This window comes from Aquarana catesbeiana, linkage group LG04 (genome assembly GCF_042186555.1).
Source record: "Aquarana catesbeiana isolate 2022-GZ linkage group LG04, ASM4218655v1, whole genome shotgun sequence".
Classification (NCBI taxonomy): domain Eukaryota; kingdom Metazoa; phylum Chordata; class Amphibia; order Anura; family Ranidae; genus Aquarana; species Aquarana catesbeiana.
Genome location: NC_133327.1, coordinates 187,272,355 through 187,286,396, shown reverse-complemented (window position 1 = coordinate 187,286,396; position 14,042 = coordinate 187,272,355).

Genomic DNA, 14,042 nt, shown 5'->3' with positions numbered 1-14,042 from the left:
AGCAATCCTAGTGGCTAAATAGTCGCTGTATTGCTTTTACATGCGGTGGGAGGAGGTCCCCTGACTGAAACCATAGAGATGACCGAGTGCCAGAACGTCCCCGATCTCTATGGTCTAAGAAACTGGAAGGGACAAGTATTTTATCTCTTCCAGTTTCACCATTACTGGCTTGTGAAAACATCTGCTCAAACTGATCTTGGTTTGATCAGATGCTTTTAAGGGCAGGGGGAGATCTGGGTTTTAATAGACCTCAGATATCTCAGTAAAGAGTACCTGTCACTGCCCATGCTATGAAATCTTCATCCAATGTTCATCCCTAGTGATAGCAATAAAGTTGCTAAAAAAAAATTAAAGAGATCGTGTAAAAATAAAAAAAAACATTTAAATAAAATAAATAAAATTTAAAAAAAACTTTAAAGTGCCCCTGTCCCCCCCCCGTGCTCGCTCGCAAAGGCAAATGCTTGCGTAGGTTGAAAACTACACATGTTCGTACCACACATGTGAGGTATCAGCGTCAACATTATAGCAAAAGCAACAATTCTAGCACCAGACCTCCTGTGTAACTCTAAACTGGTAATCTGCAAAGGCTGATAAAGCGCCGCTTATGGAGATTTTAATGTACCGTGTTTGGGGCCGTTTCACGAACGTGCACAATTTTAAAGTGTGACACGTTAAACATCTGTTTAATTGGCATAACATCATCTTTTGTATTTTATAAAAAATGGGTATTATATTATGTTTGTGCGCACTAAAATGCATTAAAGGTTTTTTTTTTGCATTTAAAAAACCATTGCACAAATATCGTGTATCACCAACATTTTATTCTCCAAGGCCTCTGCTTGAAAAATATCTAATGTTTGGGGATTCTAAGTAATTATCTAGCAAAAAATGATGATTTTTTTTTACACGTAGGAGAGGACTGTCAGAATTGGCCTGGGTGGGAAGTAGTTAAGATTCTTCAGCCAGAAATGGTACCAGAAAGGAGTATAGGCACAGATGTAGGTTACAGAGCGACAAGGTGGAGTGTGGACCTGTAAACGTTGGAGAAGGCCAAAGGCAAGTGATTCCGGAGCCCCAGATGAGTTTGGATTGGCTTTAAAGTGGACTTACCTATAACCTTTTAAGTTTTCATGTATTAATTTCTCACATATCACAACCATCATGATCTTTATGACAGAAAACAATTCTTGAGTTTTAGTAAACTATGCTGCTTATTTTTTGCATTTACATGGATTATGCCATGAGTACAGCAAAGAGTTTTATATGGTAAGAGAAGTTAAATAATGAAATTCTGTACCACATAAGGTGTTAATGGAAAATAATGATACTATGGGGGTTATTTACTAAAGGCAAATCCACTTTGCACTATAAGTGCAAACTACAAGTGCAAAGTGCACTTGAAATTGCACTGAAAGTGCACATGGAAGTGCAGTCGCTGTAGATCCGAGGGGGACATGCAAGGAAAATAAAAAACAGCATTTTAACTTGCACATGATTGGATAATAAAATCAGCAGAGCTTCCACTCATTTCAGATCTACCCCTCAGATTTACAGCGACTGCACTTTCAAGTGCACTTTGCACTTGTAGTTTGCCCTAGTAGTGCAAAGTGGATTTGCCTGTCGTAAATAATCCCCTATGCACCTAAAAAATTGAATTTTTTTTGGAATCAATGGTAATCTCAGGTATAATTACAGTAAGATAGTATAGGAATAGATGAATCTACAAAATTGATCCAACTTCTTTTTAGGAGATCAGGAAGCAAGACTGACCACAATAGTTTAGGGAGTTTGTTTTGCTTCCTCAGGAAAAAGAATTGCTTTGGCTTGTCAATGCTTAAAAATGACAGATTTGTTTTTCCTAGCTAGCTATGTTTATTTATATTGGAGTTTTCTAGGTGCTGTTCACTGAATGTAACTCATGTAATGAAATCACAGCAATTGTATGCTGGCAAGTATTTACAACACCAACTTCCATTACACAGCAACTGGAAATGAGCATTAGCAGGGATTGCAGTGACCGTGTCTCATTGCCTACCATTTGAAATGGATTAAATAATCTCTCATGAACTACCATTTAGTTCTGACTGGAGTCCTCCCACCAACCATCAGGACACTGAAAATGCTAAAGAGTTCATATGTTTCTTAGTCATAAGACATTCAAGTGTAATAAATATACAATTTGTTTTATATAATAGTGCAATTTTGTTTTAAAACACAGAATCACTTTTAAAGCCTAAGTTTCCCTAAAAATGAAATGTGTCCCGTGTGCTGCTGTGCCCTCCTTTCACCAAAATCTTCTTCCTCTGATGCTGAACATCTCTTAAACCCCCCCACCCCATTACAAAGGAGGGACGCTAGTTCAGATTTTTTGGTCCTGCCCCAGAATAAAGGATTTCTGGAGGGAGATCCGGAAAATCGTCCAAAGGTTTAGTGAATCGGAGATCCCGGAGGACCCGACTTTCTTTTAATTACAAGAGATCGATATTCCGCTTAACATTTATAAAAGGTCAGTTCTTTGTCACCTCCTGAATGCAGCGAAAGCATGCATCCCAGCTTTGTAGAAACAGACACAACCCCCAGCAATAGGGATGTGGCTCAAACGGGTAGAACAATTGAACATAATGGAAGACTTGGTTTGGACATCCCGGAAGAAAAGGGGGGTCTATCTGGAAACATGGTCCTTATGGAATCTTTTTAGATACACAGAAGAAGGAAGATCCCTTATAGATGTGAACTGAGCAGATGCTATTTAGGGATCTGGGGGGGTGAGGGGGGGATGCGTTGGGGGGAGAGAGGGGAGAGAGGGAGGGGGTCTAACCCCCTCTTTTTTTGGGGGGTGATGATGGGTGGTAGGGGGGAAAATATGAAATGAAGAGATTAGAATAAAAAATTATTGATGCACTCTAATTAAATTATCAATCAGTGCACAGCTCCCCTAAAAATAATTGCTAAATAAATTCTATGGATACAAACATCAAAGCAAAAAATGCATGTGATGAACCACAATCACACTATAAACAAAAAAATATATGTGTATAATTGTGCATGTGCTACTGTCAGCACTCATAAGCTAGCATTTTGATAAACAATGCATAGTGAAAAAATGAAAGAATGAATGAAAGAGGGGGCATGCAAGGAAAATAAAAAATAGCATTTTTGCTTGTACATGATTGGATGATAAAATCAGCAGAGCTTCCCCTCATTTCAGATCTACCCCTCAGATTTACAGCGACTGCACTTCCAAATGCACTTGCAGTGCACTTGTAGTGTATCGCTTTGGCTATTCCTCTCTGTTTCCTTTTATCATTGCGCAATGATACTTTTGTTTTATTTTGCATGATTCATCTGTATGCTGAGACTGAAACAAAGTGAAACAAAGCGCAAGCCACTATCTATTTATAAATCTGGGAAAAGAAACTTTGGAGGCACTGATGAATGAAAGCTGAAAATCGGGTTGTAAATCACTCTACAAATTAACCCCTACATTTCAAATGAAAAACGATTAATGGACTGGTGGGTTAATATCATTATTTGTCTTAGAGTAATATTGTACTATATTACCCCCCTCTTTCATTAATTCTTTCATTTTTTCACTATGCATTGTTCATCAAAATGCTAGCTTATGAGTGCTGACAGTAGCACATGCACAATTATACACATATATTTTTTGTTTATAGTGTGATTGTGGTTCATCACATGCATTTTTTGCTTTTATGTTTGTATCCATAGAATTTATTTAGCAATTATTTTTAGGGGAGCTGTGCACTCATTGATAATTTAATTAGAGCGCATCAATATTTTTTATTCTTATCTCACATTAGGGTGCCTGAACACTTATGATTGATTGCAGCTTAGTTTTTTGATTTTCAACCACTATCCATCATTTATTTCATTACAGCGCTTGCGTTTTTCACAGTACATGAAATGTAGAGAGGTTTTGGATACCGGTTCCGAAGACACGGTGTGGGTCTTGGATGGGGGGGGGGGGGGGGGCAGGTTATCTATTTGTATGTTTGGGAAGGAATAATGGTTTTGATTTGAAGTTATATTATTATTATTATTACTATACAGGATTTATATAGTGCCAACAGTTTACGCAGCGCTTTACAATATAAAAGGGAGACAATACAGTTATAAAACAATAAAATACAAGAGGATTAAGAGGGCCCTGCTCAGAAGAGCTTACAATCTAATAGGGTGGGGCAGGTGGTACAAAAGGTTGGAAATGGTAAAAGATTAGTTAGAGACGTTATAGGCTTTCCTGAAGAGATACATTTTCAGGGACCACCTGAAGGTAGCAAGAGTAGGGGATAGCTGGACAGGTGGAGGTAGCGAGTTCCAGAGGATGGGAGAGGCTCTGGAGAAATCCTGGAGACGAGCATGAGAGGAGGAGACGAGAGAGCTTGAGAGTAGGAGGTCTTGAGAAGAGCAGAGAGGACGATTTGGTGATATTTGGAGACAAGATTGGTGATGTAGCTAGGGGCAGAGTTGTGAATGGCTTCGTATGTTGTGGTTAGTATTTTGAATTTAATTCGCTGGGTGATTGGGAGCCAGTATAGGGATTGGAGGAGAGGGTTGGCAGACACTGAGCGGTTGGTAAGGTGGATAAGTCTGGCAGCAGCATTCATGATAGACTGAAGAGGGGATAGCCTATGGAGAGGCAGGCCAATGAGACGGGAGTTGTAATAGTCAAGGCGAGAGATAACAAGGGAGTGAATGAGGAGCTTGGTAGTTTCATTTGTTAAAAAGGGGCGAATTTTAGAGATGTTACAGAGGTGAATTCTACAAACAGTTATATGAGTAAGGTTATATCATGTATAATGTTTATGGAATATATTTTGTTCTCTTTATAAAAATAAAGGATTCAAAATAAAAAAAAGGAGAAAAAGAAAGGAAAAAGAAAGCAATCTTCCATTACAGCAGGGTATTACAATTAACTGGCTGTCACAGACTCTCATCAAGAGAACCTAACAATGCCCACCCTTTCCACCCCTCCTCCATTCATAGAAGCCATATTACAGCTTCCATTAATGCAACTGGATCTATGAATGAAGGAGGGGCAGATAATTATAAGGTCTACTTTGTTCATTCATAGATTACATTGTAGCACAGCTACTATGACTATAGCAGCTGGGCTGAAATGATGGGCATAGTCGGGCACTCTTGATTAGAGCCTATGACAGCCCTTTAGTTCTAATAATTCTTGCTGCATTGGAAGATTACAGTGGTGAGGTGGGGGGTGAGGGGCATCATAGGAAGAAGGTTTCAGTGAAAGGAAGACACAACAGCACAAGGGGCATACCCCACTGAAGGTAGGTAATGTCCCTTGTGCTTTATTTTTTTTTTGTTTGTTTTAGGCTTTAAAAGTTTGGGAATAGAAAAAAATAAACGATCATACTCATCTAGTTAGCTGCAGCACTGATCCCAGCTGCAGCTGTCTCCCGCCAACTCTGCACTGAGAACTGAGTGCTTAAACTCCACTGATCGCTCAGTTCTCAGTATTTATTCTGCCAGTGACTATCAGTCACCTGCTCTCTACGCTGCCCCTCCACTGTTCACTGGATCACTGACTGTGGAGGGGCAGGAATTGCTGGCTCAGTCTCCCAGCAGTTCACTGAGAGGCTAAGCCTGTTGCCAGTCCAGGCATTTGGGTGGATCCTGACTCTAAATTCAGGATCTTTCCAGAGCCTGGACTGGCTGAGTGACATCAGAAGACAGCAGGATTTAGCCCGTTGTCAGATAAAAATGGGTTACATGAGTGCAGAACAAAGTACACTCCTTTGATCCATTGGAGAATTAGGGCCAAAATAACTTGGCCATACTTCTCCTTTAACCAGTTAACAACTGCCCACTGCACATATACTGCGGCAGGGCAGCCTCTCTGTGCCAGATCATGTACCGATTCTACACAGCGGGAGCCCAGCAGCGGGTACCAGGGACTCAATGTCCACCAGCACCTGCCAATTACACAGGGCGGGGGCAAAACAACAATCTGCCTATGTAAAGAAGGCAGGTTGTCTTTCTGTCAGAAGGAAAGGCATGCATCCTTTGTTTTTGCTAAGCAGGAACATGGATCTTGCCTTGCCTTATTCAAAGCACCTCCCCCATAGTGAGTAAGCACAACCTAGGTATGCATTTAACCCTTTGATCGCCCCTGATGTTAACCCCTTCCCTGCCAGTGTCATTAGTACAGTGACAGTGAATTTTTTTTAGCACTGATCACTATATTAGTGTCACTGGTCCCCAAAAAGTGTCAAAAGTGTCAGATGTCTGATTTGTCCGCTGCAATATCGCAGTCCCACCATATGTTGCTGTTTGCCGCCATTACTAGAAAATATAAATAAATTAAAATTTTCCATAGTTTGTAGACGCTATAACTTTTGCGCAAACCAATCAATATACACTTATTGGGATTTTTTTTTGCCAAAAACATGTAGCAGAATACATATTGGTCTAAATTGATGAAGCAATTTGATGTATTACATTTTTTTATTGGATATGTTTTGGAGCAGAAAGTAAAAAATATAGTTTTTTTTTTTTTTTTTCAAAATTGTTGGACTTTTTTTATTTATAGCGCAAAAAGGTAAAACCGCAGAGTTGATCAAATAAGAAAGCTCTATTGTGGGTGGGGGAAAAAAAGGACAGTGTACAATTGTCAGTTAAAGTAACGCAGTGCCGTATCGCAAAAAATGGCCTGGTCATGAAGGGAGTAAATCTTCCGGAGCTGAAGTGGTTAATGTACAACGCTTCCATTTGCAACAATATTATCCTCCTATTTGCAGCATAATGCAGTCCAATTTCCTTTAACTATGCAACCACAAAAACAAATTAGGTCTATATCAATATTTCAGTCTTTAGCCATGCACTATTAGGAATTATTAAACAACAATAGAAAAATTACATCTGTCAGTGCTAAGAAACAGTGCTACTTAGCATCAGCAAGCAGCGCATTGAATGTAAGTAGTTTGATAAAATAGGAAATATTTTTATTGGATATAAATTAATGCCAAGTCACACTGTGTGCTTCTTGGCTCAGAGATATAACAACTCTTAAGCTTACATTGTAAAACTGCCAGCCTCTGTGTGTTGGGATTCCGGCCAGTTTAGTCATTTTTGCAGAACTCCTGGCTGTATGTTACCAAAGCTGTTTTTGTCATATCCATGGGGAGAAATTTGCTGGACTGACAAAAGCAGAAAGATATATAAAATAATACATCTAGCTATTTCCTTGTATGTTTTCTTGAGTATACTTCTGAATATAAAACTTATTCATAAAATGCACAAAGAATAATATGTAATATTTAAACTGTGGCTTACAGCATATCATCAGATTTGTCCTGCCACTGGACTTTTTTCTTGTCATTTCTTTTAGGACCCCTTTACACTCTTCTGCTTTGGTACAGTATGTTAAAGCATATGTTTTAACATTCAGATTTTTTAACGTGCCTTGCGTTAAGGCAGCCCATTCATTTTAAATAGGCTGCCAATGCACAGCAATGGCCAAAACACAACTGCACCACAAAGTATTGCATGTGTGCTGTGGTGCACTGCAGCATGGACGCTCAATTTATATAGATTTCCACTGCAACCCACTGCAAAAAATGCCGTGCTCTACGACGTATTGCATATTATAGCAACAAATACATATGAAGTTAGCCTTAATCACTAAAGTGCATCAGTGATATTCCTTTATATTCCTCACACTTTTGTTTGTGAGAACAGCTGTCAAGGTGCATGGACTCTCATAAAATATGTGACAAGTGTATTTCAGACATATTGTAATGTTAACTGTCAATGGGGTCTGCACTCCAAATGTTTGTACTATATGGTATTTTGTTTAATAAAAGCTTACCTGATTAAAAAAAGTGTATCAGTAACCCTATCCCATAAGGACACGAAATTTCCAGGGCTCTGTAAATGCACTACAAATTTAATCACTGCATTTAAATCCTGACTCCAGATAAAAACGTTATGTCTTGGATTGAATTGATAAAGAATAAATACTTCTGTCAGGTTTTATTGCTATGGTGACCATATTGGGGAGATCTTACCTCACTTTTTGACCCCATGAAAGCAAGACAAAGAACAAGGGGAGCGGTTGTCACTGGTACAAAAACACATAATCAGTAATAATAACCTGCAAGAAACAGTAAGGACGCCATGCCAATGGTCATAAACTCCAGAAAAGTATTTTATTAAATTATTAATGGAATGAGAGAGCCAACGTGTTGTAAGGGTCTCCCTTGTACATGGCAAAAGACACACTTATGCCATTGCGTAATTAGTTACAATAACTGGTCATAAAAAATATATATATATGATCTGCAATTATGCTTTTAAAATTAGGTAATTACAAAACATTGACAAGAATTACAAGAAGACAAAAAGGAAAGCCTTTAAAAGCATGGAAAGAGAATGATTTTACTAAGGATATTTGATTAGGTAACAACTTTGGAGTATGGTGTGGATGAAGTGACAATAGAACTGTTGGGATTGATGAAAAATAAAGTGAGAAAATAAAAAGGGAATAATTTATAAACGGCTGAGAGGATGATGGGACATGGTAGGAAAGTGGAGAGAGCAACTGTAGAGGGGGGTGAAATAGTAGAAATGTTTCAGATGACTTAAAGATGATGCAAGAAAATGAAGGGCAGCAGTGAATGGTAGAAAGAAATGGGAGTAAGGCACAAAAAAAATAAAAAAACGCTGACAGCAATAAAAAATAAAATATATCAGATATAAGAAAATGATTACTGGGGATTTCAAACATTTATGTTGTTTCATTGAGTCCATCTGGCATGTTGTTTCATTGAGTCCATCTGGCTGGAGTGTAATGATAAATTCAAAGTATCTCTCTTTGGGAAAACATTTTATATCTATTGTGATGTATCTCTTTTGGCATTTATTCAATGAATTTCACAGATTTTGGCTAATACAGACTGGGGGTGTGACTGGAGAGGATATGCAATCTTCAACCAAGTTGACACTGCAGTAAAAAATAAACTAAAAATCTTGCGAGCTATCAAAGAGATGACAGAACCACAATAACAACTAAACCCATGTGATGTGGTAAATAAAAATGAATAATTATTTACATAAAACAGATACCAGGGCTGATAAACAATACTGGTCCCAGCCTTTACAGGATTACAAAGGAAAAGTGGAAGTGAATCCACTAAAACAATAAATAGGATAAATTGCAAGCTGCTGTTATAAAAGAAAAAAACAAAAAAACACCAAATATACTCACTTATGGAAAGATAGTATTAACGGCGCTAATAAGGTTCTCAAATGGTCTAAGGCTAGTAAATATAATTACACTGAACACTCAAGTAGATGAAAGTGAATATAAACATAAAATTAATAATCATAAAACAGAAAGTCCAATGCAGTAGAATGAGAGCCAATAGTTCCAAACCGATCGTTCTTACAATACCAGCAATAGTATATAATCTACCAGCGGTAATATGTGAGCACCACTTATATCTACTGCATAAACTCAAAGTTCTCGTGTAACTAGTTCATTACATACAGCAGACCATAGTCACAATAAGGGATTGTATTTCTTCTGGAGTGCACATATCCATGGGTAACTAAACCATCACCACATCACCGTGTGAATATCCCCCATGGATGTGAGCTTACCAGAGGTAAGAAAAAAGACAAGCCTGTCATCTCCTTTCTCCTTCAAAACGGCTCATCCACCACCAGAATCCCTCAGTCCTCCTCGGTTAGGATATAGCAATGTCACAGTAAACACATGTGGAAAAATAGAAGAGGAGGCTCTCCATAGTGTAAAATTGTTTATTACAAAGAACTCACAAGAAACACCCCTTTTAGTTAAATTCGCTTACAAAATCGAAAATTAAAAACAGCCTGACATAGTCAGCATCGGCTCACCGCTGGTCAGAGCTCCATGCGGCCCGCCCACCGCAATGAGTCCCGGGGTGATGCTGCCTGTCTCCAGCTGGTAGGTTGCGTGGTCACGCACTGATGCATTTCGTAATTCCGTCTTCAAAGGGCGTGGCCATGCAACACGACTCTACATTTAAATAGCATGGGAGGCGGGCTCCCGCAGCACCATCACCACGGGAACCAGCAGACTCATACACGCCCCTCTGTGGAGGGTAAACAACTGCAGTGCAGCGTCCCATCTATCCTTAAGTGCTCACTCTCTATTAGCACCATATTAATAGGCTAATTCTTCCCATGCTTCACAGAATTCATAGCGTATGATATAGATGCATAAGATAATCAAGTAATCATAAAGCTATATTACCGAAAACCATACAAACTAATATCCCAGCATTATATTGAAATATTGTTAATAGCATCAGACATAAATCCTCTTTTTAGAAAAGTTAAAACACACATCATTGAAAAATTTCCGATAGTGGTAACTATTAAACAATAAAATTTAAAATAAGGTGCAAATATCCATAGCTAAAATATCCCCTGGATTAACAAAAAATAAAACCAAAAATAAATCATGTGCCTTTGTGTTTAGCACTAATATGCGTAAAAATTACCAGCACCCTGGGAAATCCACGTAAAATAATCCTTACATTCTTAAACCGTCCATGTTTGTATATATGTCCAGTGGATATGATAACCATAGATGCACCCATATTAAAATATCATAAGTTTCCACATAAGTGTGGAAATGCAAGACTTCAATCCCAACTGGGTACAAATAAAATGATATCGATACCCAGTTTAGATACCAATACCCATAATATATATAAAACTTCCAGCATACTGGAAAATTCATCAGTTGACTATCAAGACATTAACTCAAGGGATATATACTCTATCTTCTTTCCTAAAACAAGCATACAATCCCTGGATGTAGGATAAAGCAAAAAGTAAAAAGATTGGAAACATTTCTAAAGATCTTCCAGCATAATGGCAAGTAAACAAATAAGCAATAAAATTAATGAATTAAAAATTATATATAACCATCCGTCTTATCCATAGGGCATACACTACAGTAACTTAATTATAAGGAAACAGTACTGCAATGCAACAAAAAACCCAGAAACAATCAATAATAGGCGCCCATTGATATCAATAATTACTAATGAAACAATTTAGGGCAAGTTCGATATTCAGCCCATTAGGGCTAAGTGTATTGGCCAGAAATATCCACAGTGATTCTCGTTTGGATATCTCTCTAACCATATTCGCTCCTCTCCAGTTGAGGTGTATCTTATCAATACCCCAAAATTTAAGGCCTTCTGGGTTTCTATCGTGCTTCTCCCTGAAATGCAATGATACGCTGTGTTCTTTATATCCTATCAGGATGTTATATATATATGTTGTGACACCCTTTTCCCTAAAGTCCTTTTCGTGCGGCCAATATACATAAGGCCACACGGATATTCTAAAGCGCATACTACATGCGTTGACATGCATGATATGAATTCTTTGATCTGGAATTCTTTACCATTAGCTGTTGAGGTAAAGCTGGTCAGACCCCTCAAATGTGTAGTAACTTGCTGACAAGACTTACATTTTCTGCATGCATAGAAGCCTGCCCGATCCCAGAACATTTTTGTTTTGTTCGGAGGGTCAAGCACCTTTTTGACCACCTGGTCACCAAAAGAAGGGGCCTTTCTGTATATGAAAGGTGGATTAACTGGTAGGTGCTTACTCAGCACCCGGTCCATACACAATATACTCCAATGTTTTCTAATGATGGTCTCTATTTCACGGTACTGTGCATGGTACTTATCAAGTTGGAGGTAAGTACCCTCATCCCCAGCATATCCAAAAGTTGTGAGCGGTAGTATGTTTTATCCAAAACAACGACTCCCCCTCCCTTGTCTGCAGGACGGATAATTACATCCTTCCTATTGCACCAAGTCTGGCAAACTTATTTATGAGCGAATGGGTGGATATATTGCAACAGGAGAGAGGAATTGCTGTTTTACCAACGGTACATAGATGACCTGTTTATGATATGGCAGGATACCGAGGCCTCCCTAGTTGAATTCTCTCAATGGTTAAACAGTAATACTAGTAACATCAAATTAGAATTTAATTGGATCCAGGAAGAAATACACTATTTGGATGTTACTGTAAAGAAAGGAGAGGATCATCTGTATACCAAGGCATTCTTTAAGGGTACAGATCGTAACAGCTATATCCCAGTACAGAGTGGGCATCACCCACAATGGGTGCGTAATATACCTAAAGGGCAATTCACACACATACGCCGCAATTACACGTTGGATAGCGATTATGTGACCCAGGTAGAAGTAATCAAAAAACGTTTCGTGGAAAAAGGGTATAGGGTCCAACCTTTGGAAAAATTGATAGCACAGGTGGGCTCTAGCTCACAAGAAGCTTGTCTGGTCCCCAAAATAAAACAACAAGATTCTAAACTTGAATGGGGCTATAAGCAGGTATCATACACAGTACCGTGAAATAGAGACCATCATTAGAAAACATTGGAGTATATTGTGTATGGACCAGTTAATCCGCCTTTCATATAAAGAAAGGCCCCTTCTTTTGGTGACCAGGTGGTCAAAAAGGTGCTTGACCCTCCGAACAAAACGAAAATCTTCTGGGATCGGGCAGGCTTCTATGCATGCAGAAAATGTAAGTCTTGTCAGCAAGTTACTACACATTTGAGGGGTCTGACCAGCTTTACCTCAACAGCTAATGGTAAAGAATTCCAGATCAAAGAATTCATATCATGCATGTCAACGCTTGTAGTATATGCTTTAGAATGTCCGTGTGGCCTTATGTATATTGGCCGCGCGAAAAGGACTTTAGGGAAAAGGGTGTCAGAACATATATATATAACATCCTGATAGGATATAAAGAACACAGCAAATCATTGCATTTCAGGGAGAAGCATAATAGAAACCCAGAAGGCCTTACATTTTGGGGTATTGATAAGATACACCCCAACTGGAGAGGAGCGAATATGGTTAGAGAGATATCCAAACGAGAATCACTGTGGATATGTCTGGCCAATACACTTAGCCCTAATGGGCTGAATATCGATCTTGACCTAAATTGTTTCATTAGTAATTATTGACATCAATGGGCGCCTATTATTGATTGTTTCTGGGTTTTTTGTTGCATTGCAGTACTTACAGTTTCCTTATGATTAAGTTACTGTAGTGTATGCCCTATGGATAAGACGGATGGTTATATATAATTTTTAATTCATTAATTGGATTGATTATTTGTTTACTTGCCATTATGCTGGAAGATCTTTAGAAATGTTTCCAATCTTTTTACTTTTTGCTTTATCCTACATCCGGCGATTGTATGCTTGTTTTACGAAAGAAGATTATATAGTATAGTATATAGTATATATCCCTTGAGTTAATGTCTTAATAGTCAACTGATGAATTTTCCAGTATGCTTATATATATCTCTTTATTTTTGTTTTATTTTATATTTTGGGATGGTGTACTTGTTTTTTTGAAAAGAAGACGGAGCATACACTCCTTTAGTTAGTGATGTTAGTAGTCATTTTAATCAGAGTTAATTATGGGTACGGATGCCGATATTATGGGTATTGGTACCAAAACTGGGTATCGATATCATTTTATTTGTATCCAGTTGGGATTGAAGTTTTGCATTTCCACACTTATGATATTTTAATAAAGGTGCATCTATGGTTATCATATCCACTGGACATATATACAAACATGGACGGTTTAAGAATGTAAGGATTCTTTTACGTGGATTTCCCAGGGTGCTGGTAATTTTTACGCGTATTAGTGCTAAACACAAAGGCACATGATTTATTTTTGATTTTATTTTTTGTTAATCCAGGGGATATTTTAGCTATGGATATTTGCACCTTATTTTAAATGTTATTGTTTAATAGTTACCACTATCGGAAATTTTCCAATGATGTGTGTTTTAACTTTTCTAAAAAGAGGATTTATGTCTGATGCTATTAACAATATTTCAATATAATATTAGTTTGTATGGTTTTCGGTAATATAGCTTTATGATTACTTGATTATCTTATGTATCATACACTATGAATTCTGTTAAGCATGGGAAGAATTAGC